The sequence below is a fragment of the Fundulus heteroclitus genome, chromosome 12 (genome assembly GCF_011125445.2).
Source record: "Fundulus heteroclitus isolate FHET01 chromosome 12, MU-UCD_Fhet_4.1, whole genome shotgun sequence".
In the NCBI taxonomy this organism is placed as follows: domain Eukaryota; kingdom Metazoa; phylum Chordata; class Actinopteri; order Cyprinodontiformes; family Fundulidae; genus Fundulus; species Fundulus heteroclitus.
Window position 1 is genome coordinate 36,013,664 of NC_046372.1, and position 15,226 is coordinate 36,028,889.

General features: G+C 43.3%; 1 protein-coding gene across 10 annotated transcripts in view; it reads left to right on the forward strand.

The window, feature by feature from the left end:
* The window catches only part of pbx3b (pre-B-cell leukemia homeobox 3b), a 78,810-nt gene that overhangs the window by 43,467 nt on the left and 20,117 nt on the right, over positions 1 to 15,226 (forward strand). The gene's annotated exons all lie outside the window — the stretch shown is intronic.

Here is a 15,226-nt window from a genome sequence, read left to right on the forward strand (position 1 = left end):
GATAGGGTTTGAATACTTTTGTAAAACACAGCATAATAACAGTCTTTTACCTCACTGAGCCTGCCAGAATTAAATTATCCGGTGATCTTAGGAGATAATAGAGCTATTTCGATAAATGTGACAGGAGATGAGTGATTAGCCCCTGCTAACTCTATAGCACCACCTCTGCCGGCTTTTCTGGCAATCTGGCCAGAGTGGGCCCCCACTGTGGAACAGCATGGCTCTGGGAGTTGTGGGAGCCAGACCCCTATAGCCCTAGGCTGCCTCTACCTTTGGTGAGCTTTTCAAGGTTACAGGGATCCCAGTGGAGTGTTTAACGCTCTTATGCTCACATCTGAAATCTCTCCAAAACGAAGTGAATGATGCTAAGGAATGATCCAAAGCTGTTTATGCTGGTGTTTTACGTCTAAAAGGAGGACCTTGCCTCGCTGTTGCAGAGGTGATGTTTCTTTGGCAGACTTTTGAGTCCACACACCCCGGTAAAACTCTAATAAACAAGCGGGGGGGGGGGAGTGATCCGAACCATTTTAACACGAGGATGTGCCGCGTGCTGTACGCGCGCAGCTTTTGCTGACATTCATTTTGAAACCACTCGGAGCGCTTGCGACTCCCTGCAACAATACTGAGGGGGAAAAAAAATGCCTGCTGAGCTCAACAGTGAATATACCTCTGACCCAGACCGAGGAAAGGGAGATTTATGAAATCCACATGTTTAATACATTTCATTTTGTCCAAGGGATTTGTATTGCTTACCACAGTATTTTAGGGTTGAAACGTTCTGAATAGTCACAGCTTGTATTGTCTGAGGAGAATAAACCCTGTCCGGTTGTGGCTGCTAAAGATTTGTTTCACAACACCTCCTCTCCCTTTGCACACATCAGCCATGGACTGTCTGGGGTATTGCATTCTGTTCTGCTGAGGTGTTAGATATATATATATATAAATATATATACACCCTTAATCTTTAATGCATAATCCTCTGAAAATCCACTGCATAAATGAAAAGGATAACCCCTCATATCAGCGCGGTGACAGAAAATAAGATAGCTGGGTAATTTAATAAAGGATTGACGCTGGCCCCGATGTGAAACGGTGTGTGACCTCTGTGTGTTCATTGTGCAGCTCAGAGCAAGTGAGCGCTGCCCGTATTCTGGAAACCCATCCTGCTAGCAGAACATCTGAGGTGACAAACAGAACGCACCATATGGATTAAAGCGCAGGGAGGGTAGTCACTGAAATATTTGCTTTCCCAAAGTGTTGACACGGTATATATATATATAAAAAAAAAGCAGAGCTGTGGCCCTGCTTTCCTCCTTCGTGTAATCAGGTAGCTGCTATCGCGCTAAAGTGTTTACCTTCCTAATGGTGTTTCCATTTTGTGCGAGTCTTTGTCATTGGCTTCCCATTTGGCTCTGTCCCTTACCACTAATAGGCTCCCACCTGCAAAGCTTTAGCATTTCGTTGTTTGTTCTTTTTGGGGCGATCAGAAAAAGGTGATTTTTTTTTTTTAGAAAGAGCACTATATTGAAAGCTTTTGAAGTCAGGGATTAAACTGGATTTTATTTAGGGGCATCAGCATTGTGTGGTTGTTTTTCTCAAAGTTGAACGTGTGCCCAGTTTTAAGTCTTTTGCAGCCTCTAACAGGCTGTACCTAAGGATTTAGCTCCCCCCTTCTCCCCAGTGAGCAGCTGCCTCGTCCCTGGTGAAGACAAGAACCCCGACAGCATGATGGCGCCGACACTATGCTTCACTGTGGGGTTGATGTGTTCAGAGATTAAACTACGCACTGAAGAACCCTATTTACTTATTAGGTGAACTCTAATGGTAGTTGGCTGGAGATCATTTTTTGTAGGGGTATCACGGTTAAAATTGTAAAAAAAAAAAAAAAAATCATATTTATTCCAATCACTTCATAATTATGCACTGGTGTGCGTTAATCTGGATCCATTTTGCTGGAGTCTGTATAACACTTCCTATTTGGCTCTGCCTCCTACAACAGTAAGCGTCAACCTGCGCAGGCTCGGCTTTTAATAGTTCTGTATCTGTTCTATTTGGGAGAATCCAAAAAAAAACAACAAAAAAACAAATTGGTTATGAATTGGGTGAGAACGAGATGTATTTTGGAGGTGTTGGAAGTGTGGTTACCTACTGCTGTGGGAGGTACTTACTTCATTTAGCAGCTGACCACCTGAAGCCATAAATACTCCCTTCAGAGAGAGCTTGTTTTACATCTAAAATGCGCTTGAGTGTAATGTTGACAGATATAGCTTGTGACGAGTGATAGTCAGAATGTATGAGCGCCCATAATGCTGCTGTCAACCACAGGTGCCAGATTGACAATAAGCAGTTCACCTCTGTTTTCATTCAGCAGAGTGCAGCAGACAGCACGGGCTCCTCCACTATATTTATTGACTTGTTTTACTAGCCTGAAACAGGGGGCTTTTATACGGGCCTGCTCGGTCTTAAGACTCTCCAGACATTTACATTATTCCTGAATGAGTTACACACACACATAAAGGAGCACGTCCGCAGGCAAGGTTAGATATATGCTCTTTTTTTTTCCTCCCCACCTTCACGTCATACAGACTTGTACAACGTTTTATTACCGCGCAATTTTAGATATTGCTACGGCGTACCTTTTTGCGGTTGCCTTTGTGCTCAATTATTTAACGTTTGTGGGCTAAATTAAATCTCTTATGTATAACATTTATATACATTTATATATATATATATATATATATATATATATATATATATATATATATATGTATAAAATAGTAAAGCATTCTTCAGTCTTCACAGCCACACTCGTGGAAAAAAAAAAAAAACCTTTCTCCGTTTACGCCGAGACGGATTCGGCCGTACAATAAAAAAAGCCAGTGATTTCACAAAGCTCTAAAACTCATCTTTCGCTGACTAATCTGTGCGACTGCAGCGGAAGATAATGAATGCCAGCTCCAGAGCCGGAGTCGACACTGTGATCCACCCCACCCAGCCTAAAAACTCCAGCAGTATTTACATGATATTTCATTTTAGAATAAACCTCTTTTCTCTCCCACTGTGAAGATATTGAACTCTTCCGCGCAGATGTCATCTTAACCAAAGCTTATTAAAAAGATGGACATCAAAGTTGTAGGCCCCCATTTATCTTATCGCACTCTAATTGGCCACCACAGGCTGGAGAACAACTAACTCCAAAATAGGAGGCGCAGGGTGGCTGGGGCTAAAGAAGAGGGTGTCTAAAGACCTCTCAGTGGGTTGGTTGCCAATAAATCCCCCAGAATGAAAGCCGGGCTTTTCTTTGGGGGATAAGGCTTTCATAAATACATTATAAAATATGACGTGTTGAAATACCGGAACCCTTGCGAGCACAGGGCTTGCTTTCTTTGTTCTGATGAGTTTGTCGGCGACATTGTCCTGTGCCTGACCTGCAGCCGCGATGTTTGCCTGACATCCTTTTAGAGTTTTTAACATCACCGCTGATAACTCGAGGCAATGCACTCTGAAAAGGTCACGCAGCCCGGTAGCCATGAGTGAACTCAGATTAGTTTTTACCGCCGCCATATAGTATGTATTGTTACGAGTTATAACCACTCAAAGCAGAGTGAATGGAGCTGATTCTTTAGCCGGAGTCAACGCAGCTCCGTTCAAGACCGTGCACAGGCCTGAGGTCAGTAAGGCGCTATAGGGCCTGGCAAAAGTGTTCACGGCCCTTCTTTTTGTCGCGTTATAACCACAACCTTTACTGTATTTTACGATTTTATATGATACAGTGCTACACAACGAAGGAAGATAATACATGCTTTTCAACATCCCCATGGCAACACACGGTGACAATAAATGATTCTTGATAAAAAACAAATGAATAAAAATCTTAAAAGTGTGGTATGCATTTGTATTCATCCCCTTTGTTCCGCCATCCATGAACAAAATCCAGTTAAAACCGGATGGCTTCAGAGTTGATCCAACTAGTAAACATAGTCCACCTGTGTGTACTTTAATCTCAGAATAAATGCAGCAGTTCTTCGAAGGCCTCAGGGCTTTGTTTGAGAACATTAGTAAACAAACAGCATCACGTAGAATAAGGAACGCCATCAACAGGACGAGTATCAGAAAGCTACTGTTGGTAGAACACTAGTCCTGTTTGCCGCTTGGCATGTAGGGGGCACAGCAAACATGTGGCAGAAGGAGCAGGGCTAAAAACTGAAGTTTTTGGCCTACTTACAAAACAATGTGTGGTGGCAAACACGGCACATCAACCTGGAGACCCACTCGCACAGAGAAACATGGCAGTGACAGCATCATGCTATGTGGACGCTATGTGGCTGAAACAATTAAGCCGGTCAGGACTGATGGGGAACTGAATGGAGGGAAATGCAGGACAAAGCTGAGAAGACTTGCTGCTATTTTAGAAGCAAGTCTTTTGACATCATTTTTTAAAGTATTGATGCATGGGGTCTAAATGTTCAAAGTCTGCAACACCTTTCAGACTTTTGATCGTAAAAAAAAAAAAAAAAAACATGTCTTGTTTTCTCCTTCCCTCCTCAATTATGCATGAAATTGTGTTGCTCTTTTACATAAAAGCCCAATAAAATGCATTGAATATCATGGTTGTGACATGACAACATGTCGAAAAGTAACTTTTGCATGGCACGGTGTTTTCCACACTCCCGTGCCGAAAAAAAAAAAACATTAATTGCCCACACACAATAACCAAATGCCATCAAGAGCTCGTGCTCTCATTAACCTGGCACCTAATTATCTGCCTCCAGTCTGAGTCCTGACAAGCCCCACCGTCTGAACCCTCAGCTCGGTTTATGTTTTGCTGTGTTGTGTCAGCGCACTCCAACCACAGCCAAGGCACCGTCAGAGGAGACAAAAGCTTCTTGCAGCAAAAGGTTCCATCTGCATGCGCCACCACAATGTTCCTCCTGTTAATGCCTTCCCTTCCAATTAAATCTGCAACTGTTAATTATTGTAATTATGAGAGTGATCTCTCAGCACACCCGACCCCCCCCCCTCCCTTTCCCCAAGCCCCTCCCTCCATGGTGTGTGGAGACGCTACGGGAGCTGTTGTGCTGCTTCAGTGGGGCCTCGTCTCTGCTCCGTTGAAGCTCTAGCAGGGAATTGGATGTGGAGGGGGACTAGGTGCACATGACAGGGGTGATGTGAGGGAGATTGCACGGTTCATGTTGGATAACTGGGAGAGCGAGCCACAGGCAATGGCCACACCTCCAGTCTAACTCATTAAATGGTGTGTAAAGTACATGCTGGGAGTAATTAGCACCAAATAACCTTTTTTTTTTCTATGCTACCTTGTTCGTAGGGTAGCACACCACAACGAAATGTGATGTGTTGTCTGTGGGTGTATAATAAAACCACTCAGCTGCTCGAATGTGATGAGAGACGTGATATTCCCAAAACAGTAATTCACTCGGAATCGGACCGGTGATTGGCTGGTCAGAAACTCAAAAATCCGATGTTTTTCCAATGAGTTAATGTGGTAATCATTGGCTCGACCAGATCAGGCTAACGACAACCCTCTTTAGTGTTGATGCTTTTTTTGGAGTGAAGACGATTTATTATTAGCTGTTTTCCATATCTATTAACTGTTTTAACGAGACATAAGAAGATATTTCTGAAGAATCTATTTTTGTGACATGTTAAGACATGTTTGTGGTTCTTTCTGGCTGTGAGAGACATTCAGCAAACAACTGGAAGACTGAACAGAAAGGTTACTCTTTTTTATTCTTTGTGCTCTGTCTCCTCTGTCATGGAACATGCTGGGTTTGGAAATGTTGGTGGTCTTTTGGAAATCTCATAGTTAAGGAAAATATGTACATTCTCCATGAATACACACAGATTGTCGCAATGATAGCCATGCTTATCGCTAATATACCATGCTGCAGCCTATTTAAAATGTCAATTCTGTAAAAAAAAAAAATGTCATTGTTGTTTTCAGCCACAAGGAAAGCAGCAACAAGTAAGCCTGGCACAGATCTTGTAAACAAAAAATGACTCTTTTTGAAAAGAAATTGTGGTGAGAAGTTGTTATTTCAGGCTTATTAGGAGGCCCATCCATGCTTCAAACTAGAGTAAAGGCTAGTCTTATCCCCAGTTTTTCATTGTGTGGTCACAAACCATGTTTCGCTGCGACTGCTCCAACACACTCATGGTGTGACCTTATGCAAATTATTCATTCTTACTTTTGCTCTCGAAGAGAATCTCAACTTATTTAAAATTGACACCAGGATGCCGAGGCAGTACATAATCCGGAGATCCGAAATGGGCCACAAAATTCTGAGTGCTGCGTGTCTACACATTTGTTATGCAGAACAGCCAGTTGTGTTGCTCCTCTTACATGGTAAAATGAAACAAAACCTTCACTCTGTTCTTTGGGAGACAGTTGCGATGGATCTGAAGTGATGTGTTGAGTATAAGGAGAGCTGAAAAAAAGTGGATGGCCGGCCGGCTGCCTGTTCGGTCTCTGCATATCTCCACATCCTCTTTGGCCTGCTTCTGTCACAAGCTGTTGTTTGGCTCGGACCTGATCTGCCCGGCTACTCTGAGCTCTGCAGACCTAGCGCTAACCTGTAATACAGAAACAGCACTATTGCTCGGAAACGTTGCCAGTATCTAAGATTATGTGTGTGTTTTTTTAAAGCTTGATCCTTGCTCTAAAGGAATTCAGAGTGTCACCAACGGTGCCGCTAATTTGTCATCAGTGGTTTCCTCACACGCATGCACAGCTAGCAGAGGATTCTGGCTTTACAATTTGGAGCTGGATTCTCTTCTAAAAAGAAACTGAAGCAAAGAGCAGCTCCTTCTGCTTCAGGCAAAGCAGCCCTTTTTGTGGATACACTGCAAAATCTAAATGATGGACTGTCAACTCTCTTGCAGAAATGGCACTGCAAAGAATAATCTCTCTGGCAGTGGATCATGGTTGGCTGTATGCTACCAATGCCGTTCTTTTGCTTATGCGGGCACGTTGCCTTCACGCATGTGCATGCAGACAAGAACGTATGCACGGGGCAAGAGCACACAAACAACGTGTGCGTTGAAACGCTCCGAGCCTAAATCCTTTCTTCTGAAGGATGCAGTAAAATATATGAGATTGATAACATGAATGACATTATTTTTTCACCTCCAGCCCTAAGAATAATGCATGCTTGGCTTGGTGTCTGGATGAAGTTTTGCCCTCGTCTTTGCCTGGTTATCGGTGTGTGCGAGACCTGCTGTGTGACCTGGTTTCATGCAATCTCCAGCTTCCAATTAGGAGGCTGCAGAAAGGCTGGAACGAGAGGAGGAGTGATTAGTTGCCTTTGGGTATTTCATAAGTGGCTTTCAGTGCCACATTTGCATTATTTGCTTCGGGTCTGAATAACAAATCAGCCTACCTTTTTTCAGCAAATTGAGGCTGGCAGCTAAAGACCATCAATACATGAAATCTAAAATGAAACGGAAGAAAAGGAATAAGCAAAACATGCTAATTCAATATAAGTAGGATGAAATGAAATATTGAAACATGAGGTGCAATAACAGTCTCCAACCGAGTCTTCGCAGAGCAGGGACGATATTCTCTAACAGACTGAAAATGTTTCATTGTGCTCCTAAAAGATTTGGGATCTTCTCCTAAAAAAAAAAAAAAAAAAAAAAAAACAACACATCAGTGTCCATGCTTTGTGGAGTATTCTGTGACCATCGGACCATGTGAACCATGTGGACCCTATGATGGAGCCCCATGCTGTACGAGTCCTGTAGGGTCAGTCAGTGTGCTGATCTGTAGCGGAGGTCTTGTCTACTTATTTGGCCGGTCTCCCCGACCGCTGCGTGCGGCCGCCGCAGTCAGGTCTGGTCAGCCATCACTGCTCCACTTGGCCGTTTGCCCGCGCCGAGTCTTGGAGGGCAGCAAACAAAGTGGGCACTCCACGTACAGATGCACACACAAACACGCACATCACACACGATCGCGGGCGAGTGACAGTGGCTCTTGTTTACCCCGGCCCTCCCGCCCTCCCCCAGCCCTCCTTTCATCCTCTCCTTCTAGTCTGTCATGTTGCGTGTCACTTCCCACAAATGTCAGTGCCACCGTGGGACAGTGATTAATTTTGGTGTGCCTGGCAAAATGTCTTCAAGATGTTTGTTTGGGTTGTCTTTTCCCACCCCCTCGCCCACCCCCCGTTTTCCTGCGCGTCTTGGAGCCGTGGGTCGAGAGTGGCAAGCACCCCTCCTCCATCCTTCACGCCCCCTCGCCGCCCTCCCTACTGCTGTCACGGCCTCCTATTTAGTGGGGGGAAGGAGTGGCTCATCATCTTCGACGACGGACAAAGGCTACCTGAACTGACAGAGATCTTCTTTTCTGACCAGAGCCACTTTTTGTCACTCCCCCCCACTCCACCACCACCACCACCACCACCACCACTGCCTCCATGACTGTCTGTTTAGTGTGTGCTGCTGGTGTATGATGGGAGAAGTCTTGACCCGGCACTGGGGGGCTGCAACACTTCACTGTCAGCGTGGCTGATTAGCTTATCACTCACTGCACTAGGAGGAAATACATCACCATTCCAGACAGGGATTCCCCAGTTTCCGTCTTACTCCCAACCTTTTTTCATTCGGCTTCCAATCACCGAGAGAAAGAATCATTGTTCATGCCAGTCTTTTGCCCTCATTTCTCCTAAAAAAAAAAGAAGCTTTCTTATGTTTTTAATAAGATTAGATCAGCCAGATCATTGTATAAAATCACATCCTTCAATGTCCGTTGTGCAGGCTATTGAGCAGATGAGGAGTAACGCGGTTCCAGCCATCACACCGAGTCATTCCTTTCAACTTGCTCAACAAAGAAAGTGAAACACAAAGTGGCAAATGTGCTTTGGCTTCCCCACAGTGCGGTATCAGGTATGGTAATTACTCTGCCATTAACATTGGGAATAGTTAATGTGTATTAATGTGTTAATGGCATGTTAATTACTGTACATACCAGGGAGTGCCTGCAGGCATTCTTTTGGATGCTTTGTGCCTTGTGGATGTAGGCCAACCATTTTTTGTAAAAAAAAAAGAAAAGAAAAAAAAAGCCTTTAAGAATGTCGATAAAACAGGATCCTTATGTTTCATTTGTCAGAACAAAAGATTTTCAATGGTAATGTGAGCCAGTTCCCCGGCTTCTGCAGCTGAAGGATACTGATCCCGGCGCCACGACAATGGATATGATATGAAGTCAAAGGAGACGCAGAATATGGCTGTAGTGACACTGGCCTCTTTGTGAAACGGATACCCTAAGCCCTCTGTAGTCTCTGGTGTGTTGCTTTGGCAGTGGGTTTTAATAACATGGTGGATTAGAAGGCTCACATGCTGAGTGCCGAGCTCGAGTTAAAGCCTCACCTTGGACGAGCCTCAGGAACAGGAGGGATGATGCGCTCCTCCACATACTCCTCCTCCCAGAATCGTCTCCGCTCGCCCTGTCCACTCTACAGCTTTAAGAGAGATGACCTTTGCGAATATTGGCAGAAAATAAATTCCGTTTCGATTTGTTAGCTTTTGGAGACCTTTGCGGATCAATGCAATTAGATGAACAGAGTGTCGATATGTGGCTGGAGCGGTTCATTTGAGGCGTGTGGTCTGGGAGGAGCTGCAGGAGGTCAGTGTTATTGGTAATGAATAGAGGGGTGATGACATGTTCAGCTCAGAAGACGATGCATGACTTGAATTCGCTTAAACAAGATGAAATGAGATTTTAGAGAAACTGAAAATTTCTAATTTTTTAAATGTACAGGTTTCATAAATCACAAAATGTTTAAAAAAAATGTAAAGGGTGTAGAAAAATCCAGGCTATATAGGACTAGTCCATGCTGTATGTGGCAGGTTGTGTGCTTGTCTAATTCTAAAGGGGTTCCTAATGCTAAAAAAAGCACATTGAAAATGTTTGAAGATGTTATACATCTCAAACTGTTTTCAATAATCTCTGCTCCGCTCTTTGCAAAGCAATGTTCAGGTTTGACTCATCTAAGTATTTTAGATTTTGAACAAGACATGATCAAATTTATGAACAAAGTCCAGACTCTTTAGAAAACTTGCATGATAGGAAGCTACGCAGCAGATGCCGACTTTAATGTCATTAGCGGCTAACTCTTAGGCAGTCCTAGTATTGTTGTTACAGTGCATAGAAATCAATTGTGTCTCCTCTGTGTCTGCATCATTGTCTTCTCCTTATGAGATTCCAAATAATCGTTAAAACATTTTAAAAGTGGTGGAGGAAGACTTTAGTGAGAAGCTTTTATTAGTTGACTCTCTTAACACAGCAATAAACTCAAAAACTGTTTTCTTTTTTGCTTCAAAATCAGAGTATAGAAATAGACATGGTTACTGGTTATTGGTATCAAGGTTTTAAAAAGCCAAGGCTTCAAAACCGCAAAGATTTTCTGTCACGCTGTTCCTGTGGTTTGATAGAGCTAAACCTTTTTACAAGATGGTGCAAAAAGTGCCAGAGTGACTGGAGTTTTCTTAGCTGGTATGGGGCACTGGGTACCTTCATATTGTTCTGTGCACTGCCAGTCAGCTGGCAGAAATAAATGCTCCTACAATTTTCCCCTCACTTACAACAGAGATAAAAAAACAAAACAAATAAAAGCAGAAAAAATATTTTGGCAACTAAAAGATCGCCACCCATCTCTCTGATTAGAATAACACTGCTTTAAAAAATAGAGTAGGCAATCTATTGTCTGACTAATGACCCTGCTAATATCAGCTTGTTATTTTCCCAGTGTTATTTCAAAGTCTAAAATAACAATTATCACATTTGTATAGCATTTCTTATATTATTTTTGATCAGTGTGTTCTGTTATTTTACAAGCAGTATTCTATTACAAATTTAATTTTTTATTTTTATTTTTGCTGAACCTGATAAGGGCCCGTTACTACTGTTAACCACATGAACAAGGTGTCAGGTTTAAAGCACTGACTTTTATATCTGCGTATCATAATTATCAGCCCCTTTTCCGTTGTAGAAACTTTTACCAGAGTAATTTGAGTTTTTTCAGGACCAAACAGGACCCGGATAAAAGGTCCTGTTTGGGGGTAGGACTTTTAGATTATCCCAGGATAGTTGAGGAGCGACGTTATGTACTTCACATTGATGACAGGTGGACGAATTATTGCTGTGTTTTGACTTCCACGCACCATATTTAAGACCTGTGTGTTGTTGCTGTTTTAATTTGTGACACTAGTGGCCTTTATTTAGCTTCATTCCCACCGACTCTATTTGGTTTGGCCTTCCCAGCTTGGCTACTCCCCAATTGTTTTAACTTTAAAACAAGATGGTGGGAATGGGGATTTACACCAAGAGTTGACAGGAAAGGGCGTTAAGAGAAAGGGGGAAGAAATGCGGTAAAGGTCCAGTGGCCGGGACTTGACCCCAGGATTGCCGTGCCGAGGACTGAGGCCTCCGTACATTGGTCGCGCGCACTACCCCTGCGCCACCACCGTACTCCTGCATGTTGTTGATGATTTCTGTGTTATATGAGATTCCTATTTAAGCATACGTTTTGTGATTGAGAATGTACCAGAGAAAAGGACATCTTGTTTTGTAAACAACAGGCGGAATGCTGTAATCTTGGTCGGGCTTTGCTTGTTTGACCTTAGGTTTCTTATTACCGCCACCCACTGAACTGGAGGTGTAGTGCAGTTTTCTTAACAACTTTCCCTTATGTCATTAGGCTGATAAAAAAAAAAAAACCTAAGGCCATTCAAAGCAGTGGAAATAGAAAGCAGGGGGATAGGGGAGAAAAAAAAGCTATTTAAATCCCAGGACACTCAGTGGAAATGGAGCTAACTTACGCTGATACAGCAACTATATTGTGCTTCACTTTAAGGAGAAATATAAATTTAATATTGCAAAATCTCAGAGCATGAGATTTTGTTACACGGCCAGTAACAAGTTGTTTTGGAAACAGAGGTGGAAGAAACAGGCTCACAATCTTAGGGGGTGAACCACTGACAAAATCATGCAACTTCTACAGAGAATCTTGGAAAAAAAAACAAAAAAAAAAACAGCATTACGTTATCGAAACAGGAGCGTTCCAAATAAATCTCAAGCTTTATTTGCAAGAGCTGCCTCTCTTTCAGCTCGCTGTCTTGAGGCTTGACAGTGCAGCGAGTGCAGCAGAATGAGGTGGAGAAGCCCAGAGGAACCCCTTTCCTCTTCAGCAGGCCACATTAACCCAGCAGGGCTCTGCCTTTATGGCTCTCCTGCTCACACTTCAGTGATGAGAGTAAACAAGCAGCGGGCCAAAGGTCAGCTAAGCCCACAGAATAAAAGAGGGCACAAGGGGGAAAGGAGGTGGGAGGAAAGGAGAGCGGCCCGAGGCGCTGCTCATATCACTGTCAGGGCTTCAAGCAGGGAGTGATGTACGAGACATCAGCCATGAACCGGAAATGATTATAAACAGAGAGCAATGGGGGGAGGAAGAAGAAAGAGCTGCATTGTCCTTATCTGTCAAATTTACTCCTTCCTTTGGATCAGATAGTTGCAGTAAAACCTGGAGAAAATCAAAAAGGGGAACCGGCTCTGGCATGTATTCATGGATTGATCAATGGATCACAGTATTTCCTTTTTTTGTCCTAACCAAAGAAGAGGAATGAGGAACAATCGCGCATGCAAGTGGTTTTTCCCAGCGGCCCCACCTGTATTGTTGAAAGACGGATGAGGCCGATTAAGGACACGTGGCATCGTTATTAATATTACTTCTGATTTTCCATTTCGTTTTTACATCATTAAATGCATTCTGGTAATTAAGTGAGCCGACGTCATCGTTGTGGCCCGTGTGAAGTAACTGCGGCACGTATAGATTTTTCATTCTTAAGTTCTCGTCGCTTGCAGGCTTTAGCAAGGTGACTCTCCCTTTGCACTGAGATTAATCCCACTTTGACTGTGGAGGTGGATTAGAGCTCAAACTTGTTTTAATACCCATATCATCAGACAAAAAAAAAAAAAAAAAAAAAAAAAAAAACACAGGATAAAGATTTGAGCAGAAAAGCAGCTCCGCGGCACTAAAATACGACTGGAATCGTAAGTTAGCGCACAGATTTGTCTGCCACACAGCAAATTAAAGATATTATCTCGCTGCAGGTTATATTGTGGAGCCGTGTGATGATGTTCAGCTTAAGCAGTGAATCCTAAATCTTTAGCTCCTCCAACCCAGGTTCACAATAAGGGACAGAGATAGAGCTTGTATAGTTTTTTTTTTTTATTTCAATTTTTTATTTATTTTTTTGCGGTGCCTTTGTCCCTCTCAACACGCGTTATGGATGACCAGCTTCAGCTGCTGTGGCACAAACGCACCCTTGGCGGACTCCTGCAGGGCCGTCTGCTTCTCGGAGCGGCGGAGTAATCATTTTTATCCCGCTGATTTCCCAAATAGAAATGGACACATATGATAAAAGTGTCGCGGCCACTCCACATGTCTGTGAACTAACAGGATTACACGTCACTTTCCAATGTTTTGCCGCGAATGGCCACAATATTGCGTGCCGGAACTTTGGCGGTAATATATGGCGAGAGACAAGTAGCTCTCTATGGTCTGTGATTATTTAGTCTGAATGAAACCAGTGATTTATGCCCATTTAGCTGAAAAGCCTTGTAAATTCCCCTCAGCTGCGTTTTCCCCTGGATGTAGAATGAGCAGAGTGAAAGTGACAACTGGGTTTGGTGTGGAATAGTGCGCCACGTCCCAGAGTTATATTTAATATACCTGACATGAAAAACGTGCCTACCTACTTACCGCCACCCGCAGCACAAAGGAAAAGCCGTGGCCTGCTGAGCGCCGGTTGAAGCGGAGAGTGGGAGTAAATAGCAAATTAGGAAATATGAACTGTTATGGCAGATAAACCACCAGCTATTAGAGCATGTTGAGATATGTAGCCAGGCGTCTGGTCAATCAACATTTGAGCTGCGTGCCCATTTTTTTTTTGTTTCGCGCTGCACAACAAGCTGGAGCAGAAAGCGGTGGAGTCGGGAGCGGTGTGCAAATGCCGCGCGATGTGGATGGGAGTTAGTGGAGCAGCGGCAGATTGTCCACTTGGATGGCTTGGCTCTGCAAGCATGATGGAGCCCTGTCCAGCATCTCAATGTCTCCAACACAAATAGGCACATTCATCCACTCCTCTCACACCATTACACCTAAAAGACTCGAAGCCAGCCCATCCATAAATAGACGCAAATTTGTTTTTTCGCTGGCACTGTGACCGAACAAAACACCGACAGAGGCGAGGAGGCCACAATATGTTGCCTATATTTTTCTGTTGCTGTTTTTTTTTTTTTTTTAGAAGATTGTTTTTTTGTAAGAAGGGTCCAGAGAGGAAGGGGGCTGTTTTCTGTTGTGTGTGTGCCCCCGTGGATTGTGACAGTCCTTCCATGAATGGCATCCTGGGGGGCCCGACTCAAATCCATTTATTTTTAATTTAAATTTTTTTTTTTTTTTTTTTTTTTTTTTTACAAAAAAAAAAGGTTTTCAAAAATCACAAACTGTGTAAGTTCATGTTGGACCAGTCACTCCGTCTGCTGTATTGCCATATGTATTGGAAACCATAAACGCATTGTCAGTCTAATCGTGAGAAAATCATGGAGATTCTGTAGAACACTGAATCTTGTCATGTATTTGAAAAAAGTGCATTGTTTTTATCATTTAAATAATCCCTGTTCAAAAGTGTATGCAGATTGTTCAGGGGTAGTGAGCACAGCCAGTACATGGAGGCCTTAGTCCTGGACGCAGCTGACCCGGATTTTATTCCGGCCTGAGGTCCTTTACCGCACGTCTTCCCCCCCTCTCCCTTTCCTGTCAGCCTACTTTGTAAAAAAAAAACGTCAGAAAAAGAATAAATAAGTGAAAAAGCCACAGTAAGCATGAGAGTTTGGGCTAGAGAGGATAAATTGGCATTATTTGTCCCCCACCCCCTCCCCACCCAGGCTGTGACACCCTGGGCAGTGAGCCATATCAACCATATTAAAAACCACCGTGACCTGTGAATAGAGGGTCAGCTGGTTAAAGATTGGTTTTAGGGGCTTCTCTGATTTCGTTCCCACTGGCAGACACAATAAAGCTTCTAATCTTCTTATTTAGAAATCCAGAGGCTGGCCATATCTTAATGAAGCTGTAATGAGCTGTTGAAAATCCCTGAATTGCAGGAGGGATTATTGAATCGAAACAACTCTGGTAATCATAACGTTTGAGTG